The following is a 22,105-nucleotide window of genomic DNA, read 5'->3' as shown; positions in this document are numbered from 1 at the left end:
AGTTTTTGATTGTAAAATCTTGACGAGAGCTTATAAAGGTTTTGTGTTCGTGAAAGAAAGCGATTATGGAGTGAAAGTTGGTAAAGTTAGCACCAAAATTGGTATTAGTGCTGTAACAATAAAGATAACAGTCACAACTTCACTTACAAGCAATCCCTGAGATCTCTATTCCGTAATTCATTACATATACACAATTGTTTTATAATTCATACTGGATAAACGAGTCACCAAAATATATTAAAACCTTATTTACTTTAACCGTGATCTATAATACTCTAAGATTTAAAATTAAATTAAATTATGCTTGCAATGAGCAATTCATAAACTATTTTTAAAGTCTTCACTATGAACACCTTCGCAATTAATTAAAACCAATAAGAACGAGCAATCACAAAATCAGATCAAATTTCACGGCCCACTTGCTTTAATGAAGCTCGATATTTTGGCCAAGATCAGCGGTAATATATTGTATAAAACAGTATTACAATTTCTTTTGTTCTCAATACTTTCACCGTTTACATGCATTATGGACCATGTAACATTTAATGTTGGCAATAAAAAGAAATCGCCTTATTGTAATGCACGGATTATATTACCATCAAAGAATCCATTTTTGTTTCTACGATCTAATAAAAGCGATACTTATGTAATTAAATCACGGCTTGCGCTTATGTTTGGCGAAAATAATTAAAATTATAATTCCGAACCACACAAATGAGAATATAATTTGATTAGTGATACAAAATGAAAGTTACATGTTCGTTGAGGTATTAAAACTCTTTGTTGTAATGACAGGTTACAAATAGACGAAAGTAAGATTCATTGTGAATCATTTCCGTATTTTGTCTCTGTACTAGTTTCTTTTATATTTACTAGAGCGTAGGATGATATCATTATATTCGTGTATTAAGTCTTTTACTATTTATTCGTAATGTATTTATCTTGTTCATACGTACACATGTTAAGTATGTCTTTAGTAAGCTTTTATTTCCGATCTAAAGTAAATAAATGACTAAGGTTTACAAATAGTTTTATTTGATTTAATTTAAACGTTATCTCCGAATCTCTTTTCAAACTTATTCAAGAAATGTTTTTAGTAGATTATTTATAAAACATTATCAGGTACTTTGTGTTCTTTTTAAATCTAAAAATTAAGTGTAAAAATATCGTTAAGGATATCAAATAAAAATAACAGCCAAGAGTTTACGGCAAGCAGATGTTTTATATATTCATAAATGTTATATAAATTTTCCTTATTTTAAATATATGCTGTTAATATGAGTTATTAACAAGATGTCTGCTGTATTGGTTGAGTATTTCTTAAATCATTTACTCTCAATCCCATTAATGGCTGCACACAATTTCACGTTAAGCTTTGACTATTTATTAGATTTCAATACTTGCAACTGAACTCAGCCAACTAAAATAACGGAATCGCTAAAACTGATATCATTAACACGTCTTGGAAAAGTTAACGTCATTTATAAAGTAACTTATTTTATTACTGGTAGAAGTCTTTGTTTTCGTAAACTTACAATATTGAGAACATGTAATTTTAACACATTTAGGTTTAAATTCTAATTCACTATTCAAAATATTATTATAATAATAAAGATTATTATTTTATTTGGTTCATTAATTTCCATGATTGTTTATATAATTTGTGATATATATATAATTGGCTGTCTAGATTTCGCAACCTTTTTTTTATATAATGTGGTCCAAACGTACAATAGCTGAATATCGAGACCAAACAATTAACACTTCCCCGTTCCGCAAGAAATGGTTTAAAATCGTCTTTACACCTACAGTACCGTTATCTGTACTAAATGTACAAGTCGGAACAACCTACTTTGTGGTTTAACATATCAATGGAGATCTGAGGATAACCAGAGAAGACATCTATTTTACAGTCAATGTCAGGGCAAATTTCTTTTGTGATTTTATTTACACATTCGCTTCTAAGTAATTATGAAGGAACATAGAGTCAAATTTTATTAAATTATTTATAGCTGTAATCTAATCCCTTTGAAATACATATTTGCTATATTTTTTTATGATTATGTTTACAAAAAAGCTACAAACATTTTTGCAAAAAACAGATGCTAAAAAAGTTTATGCGCTTTGGAAAAAGGTCAGTGTTTCAAACAACTACCTTTGCTGTTTCCAAAAAGGATATTTCTTGTATGGATAAAAAATAGGGAAAAAATACCATAAAATCAACATGGCACATTAAAACTGATGTGCTATAAAAATCGTGTCGTGATTCATGTTTTTATTAAAAACATAGCTATTGAATTGTATAAATATGTACCGGTTATTATTGGGTGCGCCGCATCGGTGAGAGGCTTGTCAGCCTTGGTGCATGGATCAAACACTTCCTTCTAATAAAATTATTCTATTCTGTTAACGATGACAAAGGACGTTAAAAAATGACCATTGGCAAGAAATTTATAGTGACTCAGTACATGAGAAAAACTGCTTAGGAACATAAATATATAATTACTACTTTCCCATTGTTCATTAACATTACATAGTAGTGTGATTATTTACTTTTATGTTATAAAGACACCTTAACGTAAGTCGTAATTTAATATATATATATATAAATATAGACATCTGCTTATAATGCCACGTTTACATGAGCCATATGTCGCTGACATCTATCAAAATAAAACTAAATTTATTTGTCATACACTTAAAATGTGCAAAAGATTTTAAACGTTAAAGGAAAGCTTAAAGGGTGAAATTTGTACATAAAATTTTGCAGCTGCTTACAAAAAGCCAGCTGTACGGAAGGGACACTGGAAAAGAATACTTACGAGTATACCAACAGCCTTATAGCGTAATAATTTAAATGTATTAACACTAGGTATAAAAAATATTCGTTAAATATTAATGCATAGAACAAGAAGCAAATGTTTGAATCTATCGATATCATTAATAATAAAGCCGAACATATTTATCATAGGTTCTTGATTCGGTTTTCAAACAATATATATGTTCATAACTTGATAAATAGTTCCTTGCTTTTATTGCCGTCATTTTAAATCAAATCAAAATGTTTCATCAAATCAATTTATCAAACATTTTAATATTTACAAATACAAACGTGGTCGATTATGCATTACTTTGATAATACGGTTATAACCTCACGAGACACCTTTGTACCTCATTTGTATTTTATACCAGAGACGATATATTTATTATATATTATTAGAAAATACATAAACCTTTTGATTTTAAATCAGAAGAAGAACTTTTCGATAATTCATTCCTGCAACAATCTTTTAGAACTCTTAAAATTAAAGACTTTTTAAACTCTGACTATGCTGACCTTGGTTAAGCATTGGACCATTAAAAAGTCCTTGTGAAAGTCGATATACTAATACAGAATACTCATATTATATGCCAGTACTCCGATATATTGCAATATAAATTGTTCACTCTCCACCGTTCAGATACTTTATATTGGCATGATGGACGTTATTGATATTGTAAATTGTAATAACCTTCAGAGACAAACGTCATTCTGTAGCTTTCTACTTCAATCATTTCAACCAGGAAGCTCTGTAAAATTTCTCTGTATTGACAATTAAGATTTACAAGGTACCTTTTCTCTTAACGGCTTAAATGTTTAAATAATCAATAAAACAGATTTTATGATTACCCACAAGTCTTTATCTTTCCGTTCGTCTACTTTTCAATAACTCTATAATCATGTATAACTAATGAGATGTTTTATCGCAAAATCAATTTCTGAAATTGATATTACTTTTCCCATTTTTATTCGAATGATTTCAATAAATAAATATATAACCGATACCGAACAAGCGTACTTTTGATATAACGAAAATTTCGTCGGCAAATTGAAAGTCGAACGCAAACTCGCTAAATGAGTCAATGAATATTGTAATTTCGTAAAATTTTGATTTGTATTACTTCAGTAATTCGTCATAACGACTCAGTGAGCAATGTTACACGATAACACTCATGTTATTTGTATTATATGTTATACTAATTTTATTTATTTCGAGAATATTAATACTACATTTTCTTTGCGACTATCTTCAAACATTGAGATTTAAACAATTAATGGATTCAGCACCTTTACTTTAAATTTTGCGACACAAACATACAAACATACAACTTTATGATATGAATATCATAGTAATGATGATAAAATATAAATGACATAGAAATATATTTCAAGGTATTCTTATAATACTTAACAAAATAGTGGCTGAGAAAGTTAGAATATAAAGTAAACACAAAAGTGAGAAAATATGAAAGCTGAATAGCATTTTTCACAATCGTGATCTCATATTCCCAGAACTTTACAATAGCGTCGCTTCTAAATAAAACAAGATTATGAATCGTCACAGTGACAGCTGTAAGTATCAATGAAAGTGTTGCGCCATCTTTTGGATGTTATAATTAAGACGCAATGATTACAGCACTCACTTTCATACCCGTGAGATAAATTAATATAACGTGACGGTCTTAAATACGTCGTGGCCTCAAACAAAACGACTTAGCGTTTTGGAAGTATTCACTGGATATGTCTTCTAATTAATTTGATTGACAAGTGACGTATTATAATTTTTCAGTTCCAAAAGGTTATAATGTTCAATATTATTTGTCTTTCTTTTTAAATGTGCAATAAAAATCTTTTATTGGGGCACTTTCAAGATTTTTAATGTCATATGGCTTTTCTTAAATATACTCAATATATTACTATTATTTTTTTAAATATTTTCAACCTATTTTTTTTTTATTGTTAAATTAAATATTTTGTGTCTTACAATTCTAAGCAATAACTTGTATAGGTAAATTTAGAACGCCAGAAGCCAAATGGAGTCATTTAAATTTAACAATAGCAGATAAGAGAGATCATTAAATTGAATTGCAATAATCGTAAACGTGATTAATATAAAGCATAAAATATTACCAAGACTTTCATTTCATTTATTGCAAGTAGTAACAAAAATATTGATTGGCTATCTGAGTCATTTACTTTATCTGGTCTTGTAACATAATTTTCATAGTGAAAAAAACCCATTACGATGCGACAATTATAGTTTGTGCTATATTCAACACTTTGATACTTTCTTAATATTCATTAAACTTAAATATTCTCAAGCCATGTAATGATGACCAGGAAGTTATTTTTGCTCGCAATTTAATACGGCTAATACCTTGTAATGCTATTGTTTCAAAACAATATCAATAGTATCGGCTCTAGCTATCTAACATGAATATTAAAATGTATATGATACTAGTGTAGGCAAAATATAAGAAACTACATCGCTTTTGGTATGAAACAATAAACAATAAGATTCCAATAAATAGACCTCAATGGAGATCTCCTAAGATTATAATTCAGTTTGAATTTTTTTTTTATGAAACACTATACTTAACATTGTGGTTTCATAATGTCAAACCCAGCTATCAAATTTCGTAAGATTGTCATAATAAGAAAACATAAATATACATGTTCAGGGATAGTTTTATTCGGATAAACTTAAATAATTAGATAAAGAAATAATTATTCTTATTTGTATAGACAAACAAGAAACAGTTAACATTTTCTAACCGTAACTGCGAGTGCACTCGTACATATTTCAGGACTTATTAAGGATCTCCAATCTTAGAGCACGTCTGCTGTAAGGTTGAAGGAATGCGTACAAATGCCACACTTTACTCCGCCCGTTACATTATACCAAATGTCAGAATCGTGATTTTTGTCGTGAAATATTTCGCAAGCTGTGTGCAATTTCTTAGACGTTTGTAAGGCTAATGTTCAATGATCGAGTGATATCTATATCGAGGGATCACTACTATTTCAAATAGGTCATAACCTTGACCAATTGTATACATACAGCCAGTTTAGTTGAAACACTTATAACTGTAATGTTTGTACTTCCAACGTAAATTTATGAATAACTACAGTAATGTCCCTTAAATAAGGTTATGAACATAAAATTATAGACATACACAAACATTGTCAACTATCTAGATAATGCGTTTATAATGGTCCTATTATAGAAGCGATAGAAAGTAGGTAAAGTTATTTAAATGAGGTCTGTTATACAAATCATTTTATTTAAAACCAAGATAAATAGAGCGAAACCAAAACTTAAGAAACTGTTAGCCATAAATATAGATTCAAAAATTATATCTTGGTAATACTGTTCGATCCGTTCAGAAGTCTTCAATTTAAAGCTATCTGTTCCGGTTCTAAATCTAGGTGATAAAGTTGTGTTCCAATTATGAAAACTGAAAACACAATTTTCGAATCGAATAAATTACTTTGATAAAAAACAAATTTACAATTGTTAATCAATAATTAAAATAGATTAAGCGAAGAGTTCACAGAAAACATGGTGATAGCTCTGGTCATGATCACGTTTCACCTTGATTACTGGAAACAATAGATAACTTCTTTTTTTGGAAGCCTCAATATGTAAAAGTAGAATTCTTATTAGTTTCGTTTTAACGTGTTTACTGTTTGTCCTTCGAGAAAACCACATATTTTGACACTTTTAAAGAAAGTCTTAGGATATATTTTATTGCTGCACAAAAGATGACATGTAGGAGGCATAACTTGACCTACTTTACCTATAAAATTTTAAAATAAGTAACTTTTTGTTACTTGGTTACGGGTTTGTAAACTTTTGACAGCTTAGTAAATGTATAGCAATGTATAGAGAAAATAGTTTTTCAGTGCGATTTTAAGGCTATTATTAAATAAGAGCGAATTTTTTGTGGTGTTGAAGTTTTGTTAAACCAATAAAATAAGAATTTACTCATCAAAAAATTTCCATGACGCACTTTGCACACTTACCACAGCAAACAACTTGATTATCACAATTTATGTAGATGGCCACGAATTCAAATTTGTACACGCTAAACTATAAAATAAAATGGTCAGTATGATATTAAACTTCCCCTTTCAACTTTGTACAATAAAATTACCTTTCCAAACGTATTCGATTTCTATATTTTTTACGATTCATCGTTGACTTGTATAAATAATATTAACATTTTTTTGCATTTATTACAACCCTCTTAAAATTCAGAAGTCACGAAACAAAACGGCCTTTCTATATTTAATGTGTTTCATTACCTTGGATTTTTCTTTCGACCATTATGACTTCAAGTGATTAATGCGCCTGTCAAAATTAGATAACCAAATAAAAAACAAACATAAGCATTACATTGGCATTATGATAATATGTATCGTTGAAGCAAAAAATCAACAAATGTAAAAATCTATGTCTCTTTAAAATTAAATATAGATTTAAGCTAGTATTACCAACAATAGAAACTTTAATATATGTATGTGTAACTAACATATACGCACTCAATAAATTATTTCCCCTACACAATCAAATATCATTCGAGTGGCATAGTTTTAAACTAATAATACGCGGCGGTAGGTTGCCAGCGTAACATTGATTTAAGCTAATCCTTATCTCATGGAATCATTGTATAAACTGTGACATCCGTGTGAACAGATTTTGCATTACACAGTAAAAAATAATCACGTTGAAGACTGAGATGTAATATTAATGTACAAATAGAAAGCTCTGCTGGGAATGACTGGTCCAGTAACAATTATAATAAAGATATAAATTGTAAAGAGAATATTAGTTATTTGAGTTGATAACCCTTATACCCTAGTATACTATGCTTTTATTATTTAGGGATATGAAAATATTATAAATTAGCAGCGTGTTGGTTATAATAATTTTGGAACCGTTTAATCCTACTTAGGTTACAAAAGCGAAAATGTCTATGGAAAATTGGATGTACATGGAGAATTTAATTTTTTTTTTAACAACACATTATTAGTCTCTGCATTTACTTATTCCGAAGTCTGTTCTTAGTCATACAAAGGGCACTACATAATAAATGTAAAATTCAAATGTATGTATAATATAAGCCACCTTTAATTACAACCTAATTTGATGGTATAATTTTGACAGCAGAATACTCTATGCTATAACAGGGACAATCATGCGGATTCACGGTTCGTTGGGTACATGCAATAGCAACATATATACATATTATATAGCAAATTCAATCTTATGCAATTGGTAATAAGAATGATGGCAAATCAAGGCTGGAAGAAGCGGTGTTTGAGGACGGTAACACCTTGACTTGAACACAAAACAATTTCTGTTCCGTGAAACCCATAGTTTCTATTATTTATTATGTAAGCCAATACAAGTGACTGGTACTTTCTGGAAATGTCCTATCTTTATTACGTTGAGGACAATAATACATATATATGTAGAAGTCGTTTGTCGATATAAAAAAAAACATATATACAAATAAAATTTTCAAACACTTATAAATAACTAAAATAGAATTAGTATCTAAAGTCTAAAAATATTTTAGACAGTGATGCTCACAATTAGTAAATAGGGTAATTTTAGGTTGTTGAATATGTACATAAATAATATGCCTACAGGAAATTTAGATACCAAATAAATAATGACGCTAAAACTTTCTTTAATACCACTTATGTTCAACGCTGTTTCTTAAAAGATAAAGTGCAACAATCAGAAACGAAACTACACCAATTTTCCGATAGCCTATTATGATAATGAGGGCATCAGTCTGAGATGGCTCACGTATCACGTTTTCATCATGGATGTTTAAGGGCCAAACGGAATTGTTCTCATTGCATGTATTAAGCGATATTGGACCATATGCGTTCTACATAAGGGTGATATTATTAAGAAGAAAGATTTGTTGCAACCTCACGATTTAGCGTTAAATTGTTAAAAGTGTCGGTTATAATGATCGATAGTTAAAATTGCATGCGGTTCGAAGACTTCGTTATAAAACGATAATTTGATTCTTAAACACGGGTAGCAATTAAATGAAACTTTTCAAATTATCTTACAATTTATGTTTAAAAGCAGCTTATATTTGTACATAGTTCATTTGACATAAAACAAAAAATAGCAGGATTTTTTTTCTCTGTCTTATTGCTATGTTATTTGAGTTCTATTCATAGAACACCACACGCCCGTATCATTGTGACACACAATAAATATAACGCTATATACATTCATCAAATATATTATATTATATTATATTATATTATAGTTATTATTATTAGTTAGAAAAAAAAAACAATTACGTTTATATCCAAAGCATCAAAATATTTATAGTTTATTTAAAGGGTCATCATATAAAGGGATTATTTATTAACGGATAAATGCATTTTAATGATTGAAAAAAAAAACATAAATATGAAAATAATATTACGTAATTAGTTATAATATGATAAAACATACGAAAGGCGGCATAATTGCGAATATATATCGGTTAGTGAATTAAATTTATATTAACTATTAATTAACTTTGAAACTGATTTGCGGAGGTCAATGTGTGATCGAGACCTTTCACTTATATAATAAATTTATAATAAGCCAGCGAAAGTCGTGTGACGTGTGTGATCGTGGCGGCAGATTTCGATTTTCACTGTGAGATTCATCTGTATGAAAATCTTTTCATTAATACACAACCACAGTTGGGCGGCAAATATAAATGCTTCAGATAAAAAAGCAAACAAACTCTATGTCAACAAAGACCAAAGTTCTTATCAAAGCGGGCTCATATTTGAGGTTCTAAGCCGCCGGCATTTCACGGAGTATAACTCCAAAAAAAAAAGTAACGACAAAAACTATATAATTCATGTTGAATTAGGATTATTAGAGTACCGAATATTTGTCGTTGGAATTAAGAAATGTCATCTCGGTTCACATGTTTACACAAGCAGGATGCGATTATGCATCATCAGAGTTGTTATCGGAACCTGTTATCTGATTAGGCTATGGACAAGAAAAACTCGTTTTTGGATAAGGAATTGTTTTTGTGCTTGGGAGGGTGTCTATATAGAATACTTATTTACTGTTTAATCTGATGACTATTAAAGGTGAGCTTGTTTGTTTATTTTATTATACTTAATTAGAGGCATTCTAAAATCAAATTACTTTTAGAAATGATAGTCGTTGGCTGTAATGTTTAGTAATTTTAAAGTGTAAATAGTAAAATTTTATCGGAATTAAATTAATCATATTAAATATTGCGCTAATGAGATTGAGGGTAATATAATATCTTGATCAATAAAAAGTATTCCCAATACTTTTATGCATTAATGTTATCACTAATATCACTCGTGTAATTTAAATTTTATCGCCCACTTAGACAGTTTTCACGGAAAAAGATACGTAGTTATTAAATAATTCATGTTATTAAATAGCTTATTTATAATAAAATAATCGTTACAGCTTTGCAACATATAAAGTCCTAATGTAGTTAATAATCGATAGACGGCAGTTCTTTATATCAAAAACATATAAAATACAAAAGTTCACGGTCATATACTGTGCCAAATTTAAATGTAACTAAAAACGCTGACCTTTTCATAATCTATGAATAATTCAAACAATCCAAATGCTTACGTGACATTGGCAGAAATAAACCGTGATCATAAAGAACATTAAGAAATTCGATGTTATTTTTGCAATCGATGCAAATAAAAATTACAACTTCCTGTTTCGTATCGTCTTTTTAAAATAATAGCGAATATGCTGTGGATATTATGATTAGATTGAGTTAAAAAATTGACTCGTAACTAGGCAGCTCTAAAATAAATTTGATAGAAGATTTTATCAAAACACTTGAAATGTAAGTTACTTCCTAAAACTACGATCAATTAGGACCAAATGTAAAAACTTATAAGGAAAATTGAATTAATTTTTTGGACTTTACTATAAAGTCTATGTGCATCATTTATCTGATCTTATAACAATAAATATTGAACTAAAATTAATAAAACACATAAGAACTCATATAAATTAACTTATTTATATATATTTTTAAATTATTTACCTTATACTTAAAAAGATATTAGCGCATTCAAGTCTTTGGGAATCTGAAACAAAAGATTGAAAAAGTTAGGCCATTATTTACATGAGACAACATTACGGTAAAAGTGAAAATAGTATGACATGCGATTGGAAAATCAGTCTATGTAAAAATGATGAATAATAATAGAAACTAAGAGTAATGGATCGGGAGACATTAAGTTCAACTTGTAGAGTTCAAAGAACGGCCGTCATCAAATAGCAGTTAGGCAAATGTAAACACCGGCCGGTTCATAGCTAAATTAACCGACGCAATATACTTCTATTGAAAGTGAAAATAACGAAAGTAAGAGGTAATCAAACGAGTCGATCCGGTGTTTTGGTATAATGCAAAAAACAACTCTGTTTCATATTGGTGAGGTCTGAAATTTCAATGTGATCTACGGAATGGGACTTAAATATCAATAAATAACTTTTTACGCGACTTATTATACAAGAAATACTGCTGTTCTATAATAGAATTTAGCCCTGCTTACTCTGTAAGGTTTTGTTTAGTTTTAGGTCGAATAAAACGTTAGCAAGGAATTAACGTTACAAATCTTTTAAAAATAAACATAACAACTTAGCTACTATATATATATATATATTGTTTAAATAAGATAAAAAATACGATAATTTTCTGTTGTTTAAATAGATGACAGATTTTTTCCAAGTTTATGCAATCAAAAAGTACATTGACACCGGATTCAAATCACAAGTGTATAAAGGAAGTATACTCAGCCATATAGTAATTATTTTTATTACTTACCGGTATTTAAATTGATTGCATGAATAGAAAAACAAATAAATCTAATCTGAGCATGAATACTATAGCTACCAAGAATTCATACAAGTAAATTTAAAATGTATTCAAAATAAAGTAACATCACTATATTTTGTGTTTTTTATTTTGTGAAAGTAGTAATCTAATCTTTTTTACTGAAGTAACGTAAGAAAATTTAATGAACTCAAAAGAAGAACAATTTTTTTTTTCTATAATATATCTTGTTCTCTCGGTCACAGCTCCCGATAATTTTGTAAACATTGATTTCGAAATATAAACTTTATGTTCAAGAACATAAGATCGAAATAAATATAGACGCCAAGAGGCGTTGAACTCCATTCTACGCATGTTGAATCTAAATAAGCCGTAATTATTTATTACGTGTTATGTAACTATGTTATAGAAAAAGCAATCCGGTAATATTTAAACGTTCATATATATAATATTATTTTGACAACAACTTTCTTTGGAATATTTTTAGATAATCTTTGTTTGTATGTGTTTCTTCGACTTTCGGACATTACTTTATATCTTTCCAATATACAACCGTATAGATGAATGTCTCTTGATCGTAATAATATTGAAACAAATCTATATAATATGTTCTATTAAAATATTTAACTATACTATATGAAGCTAAAGAAGATTTAAAACATAAAATAGTGTTCTTTTTACTAATATCGGTTTGCAATTATTTTATATGATTTTTTTATTTAAATCAAGATAAGCCTGCTTTAAACATGTTTTGTTTTTTGTAAAGTTGACCATAGCAATGGATCAACATATAATCTACAGTGTTATATATTATTCCAACGGCGCATTCCTCGAACACAAAATAATCGACTTCTCTTTTAAAATATAACAAGCAACAACTATAACAATTATCGTTTCAATTTAGCTTAATAACAAAATGTTACGTAAGTTATTTTATGCAACTAGTTTCGTAACATTGATCACGAATTCCCGAGAGAGTTTATTCCTAGTAGGTCTCAAGTTTATACTAATATAAACACTTCAGAAGTTATAGAAATACAATAACTACATCCACAAAAATTAATACATTTCTACATTAAATTGAGTTAAAATTGACATAACAAAAAGCTAAGCCTATAACCAAATAAAGTTCACCAAATTAGGCTAAAAACGTTGATAAAAACAGAAACACTATTACCAGATAACATATGATGACAATAAAAAACTTTTTTTCCATCTTCAGATAAATCTTGTAGGTACGTGATATCACCAATTTTTCGAGTTATGTTCCGATAATTACGTGCTTCTATTTATCTTCTCGTAAATCCTACTCTTTGTCACGTAAATTTAGTTCCTAGTATGAGATAATAAAGTAACTGAGAGTTTCATATAAAGTTTAGAGGAATGTCCATCGGAGATTATTATAGATATTACCTAATAATATAAACTAGAAAGGGGACTAGATCATACTATTATAAAGCTAAACTTTAGATGAGTTTCTACGGAGCGAATTAATCCAATAGGACCAAGCTCCTTAAATAAAGATGGGAGATAAAAGTACGTGCCAAATGAAACAACTGGAAATTTGTATTATCAATGATTAAAGGTAATTTTAGCAGATAATAGATACCAATAAATATGTGTGCTATGGTCTAAAGTTATCTTATTTACCCGCTTTTGGTTCCTTTATTCCATATTTTACCAACAGATTTTAATATTTATTTTATTTATTTACTATAATATAATAAGTTATAGCCAGTACCAATGGTAATTTAAAATTAAGTAACTACGTGTAGTAACCGGTCATAACCATAATCTCAGTTTACGTAGAGAGCTATTAATATTGAAATGTCATTGAGTAAAGTTTTGAATATTGCAGTTTTACAAACAAGAAATGCCATCTGTATACGTAAGATCTTTTTTTAATAAAAAGAATCAAGAATATGAGTTCATAAAAAACACAGCTATCAGCTAACATACGTTTAAAATATAAACTTGAATTGCGTTGTCGTCTTTTTAGAAATAGGTTAAAAACCAGTATACGACCACGAATATAACAAAAAAGCCTAAAACCTTGAAAGTATATATAATAAGTAGACCAAAAGAACGTAACAAAGTATTGTCATGTGTTAAGAAATGTAATATGCATACCTCATTAGTATTGCCTTCACGACCCCTGACGGCGCAACTGTTTTTTCTAACCCATCTTTTAAACGGCTGCTCAAACATGTTTAAAGCGACTTAGGACGTTGTGTAGAGTCATTTCATTATTGTTTACATTACAATCGCATCTTTGTGTTATTAACCGACCTCCAAATGGAATGACGTTTTCTGTTTAAAAGTGTATTTCTTTATTTATCGAATTTTAATACTTGAAAAAATTAAGATTTTCGTGGATTGGTTAAATTTGTGTGAAGTACTTTAGCGATTTCAATAAATATATGAGTGTTTTATCTTCATCAATCATTCATATTCAGTTTGATGTTAGTATAAACAGTTTTATTTAAATTAGGTCTAATCGAAAATTTTGATTAAATATTGCTGTAACTACAAACATAAATTTTACATAAAGAGACACCTGTTCAATCAAGAAAAGTACAAAACAAGGTTGTTGAATAAAACATGAGCTGTGGACTTCAAGGGAAATATATTTTTATATAGAGCCTATATTACGATTAGATTAAAGTGATCACATACACGAGCAGTCGAAAATTTAAACCAAAAAAAATATATTAATAAAATGACATCAAATTTATAATATTTAAGATTATAGACACGTAATCTACCAAGTGACGGTAGTGGGCACCATCGACAACTAACACTATAGATATAGATCCAATATATAAAAGACCAAGTAAAATATTTTCTTAAGAAAAATAGAAATACTTACTGAGAACGCTATAAAGAAAAATTTAATCTTCAAATAAACCAAAACTACCATAATAAAATACTGGAGGTAATTCTGAACACGTCAAGCCAAAAACATTCAGCATTTTAGATGTTCCTAGAAAATGAAATCAAAACGCGTACATGCAGAGTGTAAATAACACGGTAAAGAGGTAAAAATATGTAATTTAATAGCAGGATCATTTGGAATGAAGAGCTGGCGAAAGCTATAAATGTATAGTAAACAACATTATTTATACGATAAATATATCTCAATGACAAACATTCACATTCCTCGCCACCATTTTCAATGAAGCCAAGAAAACCGACACCCATGACGATTGTAACTAGAATATTTCCTGTTTTTGCACTCCACTTGTTTAGATTCTTTTTGCACCAGATATTCTATTACAACTGTTCGTACTGATTTACCGCCATCATTGTTAACGTAAAGAATTTCTAAGTTTCGTTCTTTGGCTTTGATATTTAGCTTTATGGAATAAGAAATAAACAAATCAAGGACAGTTATATCTATTGGTACACTAACTGAGGCTTCAGGAGTATTTCACACTTTCATCTGTTTAACCAAATTTAATCCGCACTTAATGTTTTCACATGCTTTCTAATCGAATGTGCGTATGCGCATACCGTCGTTTGTGATATCGAAAAAAGTTATCAGACGAAAGAACACAGAATTATTAGCTTTTGGCATAACGTCATGTAAATATGAAAAGTGTATTATTTGTATGCTTGTTCAGCTATTTTTAACAGCACCCAAATTTTTATGAAAATTACTTTAAGTCACTCAAATATTTGGCATGAAACTTAAATTATATATACAAATCGTAAAGGTTTCTTTTCATGGTAGTATTTCGTTACTAGTGAGTAAAGTTCAATTTAATATAGAACACAAATATTATAAGTTAAGGTTGAATTTTGCTTGAGAACTATGAAGATTGATTTGTGTATTGTATGTTCATCATGTCCATTTGTTTGACATTATAACACTTTTACTTGTATTACTTTAGAACTTTCTTGACGCATTTTGTGTATATAAAAGTGTGCTCAATTTATTTTGAATTTAGAAATATAATTGCATATTTATAAGTTACTAGAAACATATTTCAGTTAAGATAATATTCTATGTAAATATAATGCTAAATATTTTTTATAGTACTGCAAGAGTTAAAATATTTAATAATTTTTATTTGAAATACCTTGATGATGAAATAAATACACATCATTTTCTCTATTATGAATGTTTTTATCTCATATTGGACTATTTTTAAATCAATTAATAAATACTAATAATTTTAGTGCTTTCAAATTTCAATCCATGACCTTACATCGTGAATACAAAACAAAAAAAAAGTTTAATCGAAAATAAAAATAACAACGGCCATTATTGTGAAATCAACAGTCAAAGTTCAAATAAGAAATCTTTTTTGGTGTAATTTTGTTTTGCATAAGAGATAATAGTCTTGAGATTCCGCATAAATTACAAACTTTTCTATGTTCATTATTATTCAGAACCATTCTTTTTTGTTTACATTTAATAAAATTTATTGTTGTTCAAGAAACTCACGTTATTATTGGCGTTTAGAATTTTTTGTTTCTGATAATTTGAATATTTCCTTGAATTTCTTCCATTTTGATGCAAATAATAAAAGATCTTACTGTAATTATTGCTTGGTCGATCGAGAAATAAAATATAGATAAAACCATAAGCCAAAACCTCATTTACATTACGCATCGTTACCCCGCCAAACTGAGATACACAAAAAACGTTTTCCAACTGGAAACAATTGTCAAACAATAAGTGAAAAAAAGCGGTGAAAGTCTTCCTTTTCACACGACAAATGAAAAGAGATGATTGGAGACGTAAACACGGAAACAAGTTGAGTAACGTGATGCTAGACGCTAATTATATTTTTTATTACAATTCTGAAGGTCTCGGGTTGAGACGTTTTGATGTTACTCTTTTCCGCTGTCATTACTAGCCGTCTGGTTAAGCTTTTTGTTCTCAAATCTTCGAAATTCCACAACATCCACTGAGGTTTTTATGTTGACCACGGTTTTTATTAAACAAAAAATACAGCCTTGTTTTCATATTAAATTGAATAGATCTTAGAGGAATTAATTTTTATCTTCGCTCGTTTAACTTAACTTTACATTAACGATATCATATTTATTCACATAAACATGACTATGGTTGCTTTCAATATTAAAATTCGTCATTATATGATTGGCGAATATGAAATAGCGAAAAGTTTCCTCTTATACATATATAATTTGTGACCTAGATGCGAGAAATTTCCAAATGCTATATATCTGTATAAATATTAATAATGAATCAATAGCCATCCATCTACCATTGACCTTGTGACTGACTCATTATTATTTAATTATATCAACAGTTGCGTAATATGTTTTGTGTGCATTATTCAATCATTTTTTTTTGATTTAACGAAAACATTACTTATAGTTTTATACCAACAAAGTATTGCATGACAAGTTCTAATAATAACCAAATTATTTTTCTTGTTTATCGTTTAATTGTTAAATTATGCACATACGTAAGGTGACTTTAGCTAAACATACATTACCTTAACATATACACATATATTTATATATTAATTGGATCAGTCTGCAATTATATCTTTAATTATATTGACGAATTTTGTTTATTTTTTCACACATTAAAATACTGTATAAAATAGAAAGTGTTATAGAAATCAAAGTAAATTTGCATTTCCAATCTAATATAAAATAAACTCGGGATAAATTATATAAAATTATGAATTGAGAACATCGCTGTCTGTTCTATAATACTTGTGGGCTAGTTGTGACTTGAACAAAAACATAAAATAACAAAGCATACAGATATCCGTTTTGAATATCAAATAGTGAGATTTCTACCGAGTGGAGTGTGACGAGTGAGTCGAGATCTCGTTACAAAGTAGTGAAGCGTATCAGAGGTCGTTAGACTGTTTTTATAACAGGTGCATTGAGAAAAATGTCGGTTAGATATATCCTTAAGGTTACAAATTAACTTTATTGAACTATTTAATCTCTCCGCTCTTTGTAAAACTATTCTTAAACAACTATTTATTTGACCTCTTTCGACTTTCATTGCCCATTTAAAGTACTATATGGTTATATCTGAAAAATACTGAGAGCAAAAATTAATTTTCATTTTCATTTTTTTTTCAGCTATAATCTATTTGACTCTAATGCGTGCGTATTAAAGCGCTTGTCGTCAGCGTTCTTAATGAGAAAATAAATAGGTTTCATCTCATAAAATATCACTACATACTTTCTCCGATCATAGTAATTTTAGTAATATGAGCCAGTAAATATTCTATAACTATTTGTTTGACATTTGGCCTTGTGTATAAACAGAGCCAAAGTCGCGACATTGACACTACCGGATCTATAAACTGGACCCAACAATCACAAATATCTAGACTCAGTACCTCACCTTGAGATGCACTAAAACTGAATATCGAATGACTTAAAGGCGGTTTACGAAGCTTGTTATAGTATATAAAGCCTGTATTTTTGGGTATTTCATAATTAATGTTTATATTTTTCCTTATTTATGTTCTGTTAGTTGTTACATGTTTATTTAATACTCGATTATTGTGATGGCAACACTAACATGACACGGATTTCTTTATCCGAGTATCTTTTTGAACATTTTGTCATGGTATAGTAATTCTGAACTGTTGTGAACTTAACCTTCGGATGTGGTCACTTGCTCTGAAACCGAATCTACTTATTCTGTGGCATTATTGAAAGTAAATATACTATAATATATATATACTTGTACAAAAATAGACTTTTTAAAATAACCTTCGCAAACAGACGATAATAATTTAATAGTTCATAAAAGCAAAATATTAGAAACTCTTATACTAAGAAATATTTTACAGATAAGTGTAATAACTAAAATAACAGTAGTTTAATTAAGATAGTAATAATTTCCATCTTGATTACAAAGCAAATACTGTTACGGGTTTTGGTGCTAAATATTATTTATGTAAATTGTTACTTGCGTGTCTATATGAATTACCAAATCTTTGTACGAACGAAAGATAACATCGTGAAATAAAAATAATTCTTACCACGTTACGGGAAACTGGATATGGTGAATTACTAAGGTCCTTGACTCTAAAAAAAAAGGTATTACGTCATTTGTTTTGTTTATGAACGGTTTGTACGGACTTCAATTATAACGTCTAAACACACCAGTTTGTTTTTTATAAAGTAATTGTTATTGGACGTTGCTTTGCCAGTCTTATTAATGAGAAAGTAAGTCCGTCTGTTCATTAATAACGTCAGTCACTTATACCCAATAGCTACTCATCAAGTTTTTCACACATATCGTTTAGCCTTTGTAAGCTCACAGAAATATTCGACAGGTTTCCAATGATCAAAAAATATGTATGTGTCTGTATGATATAAAAGAATGGTTGATATTTATTAACAAAGACCAAAGTTTAGGGATTTTTCTGAACTAGCTTGCAGGCTTCGTTAAAATTATTTCTCTTATATTTTATTAGCATTTGGGAAATTGTTCTATAACATAATATTATTGTAATCCGTTCGATTGTTTTTTGTTGATCAATCTTAACTCTATGAAGAAATAGTTTTAACAGAATTTGGTAAATAACGGTTTCGTATCTCGAATTCCGACAAAGCGCATTGATTCAAAATAATCACGGAATCACCGATCCGTCACACTGAGGCCATTGACCTGACACGAAATCTAATAATTTTCCACTTCAAACGCCATTTCTAAAACATCTGCACTCTGCGATACCAAAAACTTTTTAATTACATTTTTTTTTTCGATAGCACTATTTTTTTTACTTTTATCACTTCTACCTGTACAAAGAAACAGAGTTTAGATTAAAACGGCTTCTTGATTTAAACTCATTAACTCATACTACTTTTATGAGTTATGCATATTAATGTAATGTACTAACTGTTAAAAAAATATTCTCTAATCAAAATTTATAAATTGAGTATAATTATTAACGATGATAATTATGCAAATTACACGGTTATTATATGAATTCTGTGTAGTCGACACAGAATAGATAGTAAATAGACAATAGAGCAATCAGTCAGTCACATCTGAGTGGCTGCGTCGCGTCAAGCCTTTGCCAATGCAAAGACCTCAATAGTTTTTACTGCATTTTCTCTTTTATCCGCTCCATGGACTACTCAGCAAATGAATTTTAAATACCTAATTGAAATTCGTTTTTATTTTCTCAAACCCTACTAACACTGTAAAATGGGAAAGTTTGTTTTAATAAGTATATTTGTCCATGTTTCTTGCCCTTTTATTTGAATTTTCTTCGTACAGATTGTTAATAACTTGGATTAGAATGCTGTATATAATGTATCAAATATTTTGGTTGGTTTGTGTAACTCAAACGGTATAAAAAACTGAGTTCAAAATGCAGTAACATGATACAACTGATAGCACTGCCAGTTAGTTTATTGTGTTTTTAAGCACACATTACCTGTTTGTATGTGAACTCAATCCCAAAGTCGTAAGCAGAATCTAATATTCATTGTTTCCATACAACTTTATGAGTATATAGTTGGTGTCATTCGTATTATAAATAATGATAAAAACGCGACTTAATGTAATGTTTGGTAAGTGACAAGTCGTTAGATGAAATATTAACCACAATTTGCGGTAAAAGTCAACATCTACCATTACAGGACGGGTTATGTAACCATCAATTATTTGAGACGACGTTCTAATGATAGATTAAACAATAATAATCAATCCTTCGTTTACACAAGCAAGTTAGTGTTAGCCGTCTGAAATTAATTAAACATAGGTGACGTACTGTCATTGCGTTATTAAATACTACCTTCGGTTTCAGTGTGAAACTGTTGCTCAAACGCAAATAGATACCATATGTTATCTATTATGGTACTGTTCCATACTTGCTCATTATTTTGTTATTGTTATATTCTAATTATTCTATGTCAATACGCAAAATAAATTTCCAATCGGCCAAACTAAAGTTTTAAAGCGTAATAAACTGCTAGACGCTTCCGCATGCTTATGGTATGGTAATAAACATGGTAGCTTATGGTAAATATATGTTGAGTATATGATTCATAAAGCATTTTCGTACTAAGCTTTTCTTTTGCCAGCAAAGCAAAGAGATGTGAGCAAAGTTGTAGTGTACATTTGTGTCATGGGCGACAATTGTGCAATAATGTCTCCCGTTCCCATACGCCATTATAAGCTAATTGCTGACCCACGAGACTATACTATTTGTACTTTGGATACGGTATTTAATAAAACAGCAAAGGATAGATTGTCGCCTAAGATAAAACATATTGATCAACTCAGTTTATATCATAATCATTACTCAAATTGAAGTAGAAGAACTCCAGATGCTATGCTTAGGGTTTTAAAATGCTTTGCCAAATACTTTCGAAATCGGACGCGGCTTGCATGTTCATAAACGGTCAAGAGTATACACAAGGCCGTATCCAAAAGAGATATTTATGAATAGTTTACAACATCTGTGGAGCTCTCCTTGAATGCTAAAAGAAATCTCGACTTGCACGCGACGTTTTCACATACACCTTGTTTTGTCTATAAATGTATGATATACATCATGCTATAAATTGTTCTTATTATTATGTGCATAAAGACCATTTCGAACTATCACTAACTGCACTTTATCTATAAACGTATAAGCTGTTTGTAAGCGAAGTCATTTCTTATCGCCTTTCATTAAGGGTCATAATGAGCTATACGGAATAACGTACAGTATTTTGCTTACGTTAGTTTTTCATTGATTCTGCGTAGTAATTGCAGGTGGAATGAAGTCTTTTAATTACTGTTATATTTTATATGTCATATAGTGTGAAACTTTAGCAATATAAAGCCTGTATTTAAATTCTGTTTATCAAATATTTTTTTTTTAATTTATAAGAAATTTGCTTTAAATGGTCTTATTATACACGAAGTAAACTATTTAAGATAACATAAAAATAATCCTTTTTCTCCCATATACTGCCTCTTAACACAGGCTATGTCAAAACTAACTAACCATGTCAACATTTTTGTCGAATTGTCTCACGACAATGCCACTAATATTTTTCAAAAAAACCTTATTAAGTCGTAAGCATGAAATTGAGTTAAGTATCATAAGTATAAACACAAAAATGGTTTGTGAATCAGCCGCGTATGTCAATATATATATATATATATATATATATATATACATATGTATACTATTATCTTTAACAAATGTTTCATTATTCAAAAATCTTCTCAACCATCTCTCGTCCATCACATCGAGGAAATCAGAATTTTATAATGCAATCTATTTTGTATTTTATTGCGTTGATAAAAATGTGCATTTCGTTCAAACGCATGTTACTTCTTCAGTTTTTATTTATCGTACAGTTATTCATATACGACCAGTCGGACGTTGGTCCACTAACCGATAAATATAAAGCTCACGACTCATTAAGCACAACTTAAAAT

General features: G+C 29.2%; 1 protein-coding gene across 2 annotated transcripts in view; it reads right to left on the bottom strand.

Moving 5' to 3' along the window:
* LOC116772474 (uncharacterized) overlaps positions 1-22,105 on the bottom strand; it is a 70,155-nt gene that overhangs the window by 40,034 nt on the left and 8,016 nt on the right. Inside the window, exon 2 of one of the 2 annotated variants that reach the window (XM_061522271.1) lies at positions 18,699-18,744. The gene's annotated coding sequence lies outside the window, so the exon portion shown is untranslated. Of the gene's footprint in view, positions 1-10,914; positions 10,958-18,698; positions 18,745-22,105 lie in introns of both variants that reach the window. The other variant, XM_032664677.2, reaches the window with a different exon arrangement.

The sequence above is a fragment of the Danaus plexippus genome, chromosome 12 (genome assembly GCF_018135715.1).
Source record: "Danaus plexippus chromosome 12, MEX_DaPlex, whole genome shotgun sequence".
NCBI lineage: Eukaryota > Metazoa > Arthropoda > Insecta > Lepidoptera > Nymphalidae > Danaus > Danaus plexippus.
The sequence above is the reverse complement of the archived record's forward strand: the minus strand, read 5'-3'. Positions and strand labels throughout refer to the sequence as shown.